At 27.4% G+C, this 248-nt stretch overlaps 1 long non-coding RNA gene across 1 annotated transcript in view; it reads left to right on the plus strand.

Moving 5' to 3' along the window:
- Positions 1 to 232, plus strand: part of LOC104873293 — a 1,991-nt gene extending 1,759 nt beyond the window's left edge. Inside the window, exon 2 of the long non-coding RNA XR_004515969.1 lies at positions 185 to 232. This is a non-coding gene — a long non-coding RNA (uncharacterized LOC104873293). The remainder of the gene's footprint in view (positions 1 to 184) is intronic.
- The last annotated feature ends 16 nt before the right edge of the window (positions 233 to 248 follow it).

Below are 248 nucleotides of genomic sequence, written 5' to 3' on the forward strand. Positions count from 1 at the left end.
TTCGGAGACTTTATTTCTGTGAAAAATATCATTCGATAGTAATTGCATTTAATCTGCAGATTTTTGACGTATGGACATTAGAATGTAATAGTATTAATTATTCCAATTCACAGGATATTCTATTTACATGTGTCTTCTTCAATTTCCTTCTTCTGGGTTTAAAAAAATAGTTTTCTTTTTGCAGATCTTTCAGTTCTTCTGGACCAGATTTTTATAACAAGCAAAAATATTTCAAAAATAAAGAAGTA

Source organism: Fukomys damarensis, unplaced genomic scaffold (assembly GCF_012274545.1).
Source record: "Fukomys damarensis isolate Sample0158 unplaced genomic scaffold, DMR_v1.0_HiC HiC_scaffold_5222, whole genome shotgun sequence".
Classification (NCBI taxonomy): domain Eukaryota; kingdom Metazoa; phylum Chordata; class Mammalia; order Rodentia; family Bathyergidae; genus Fukomys; species Fukomys damarensis.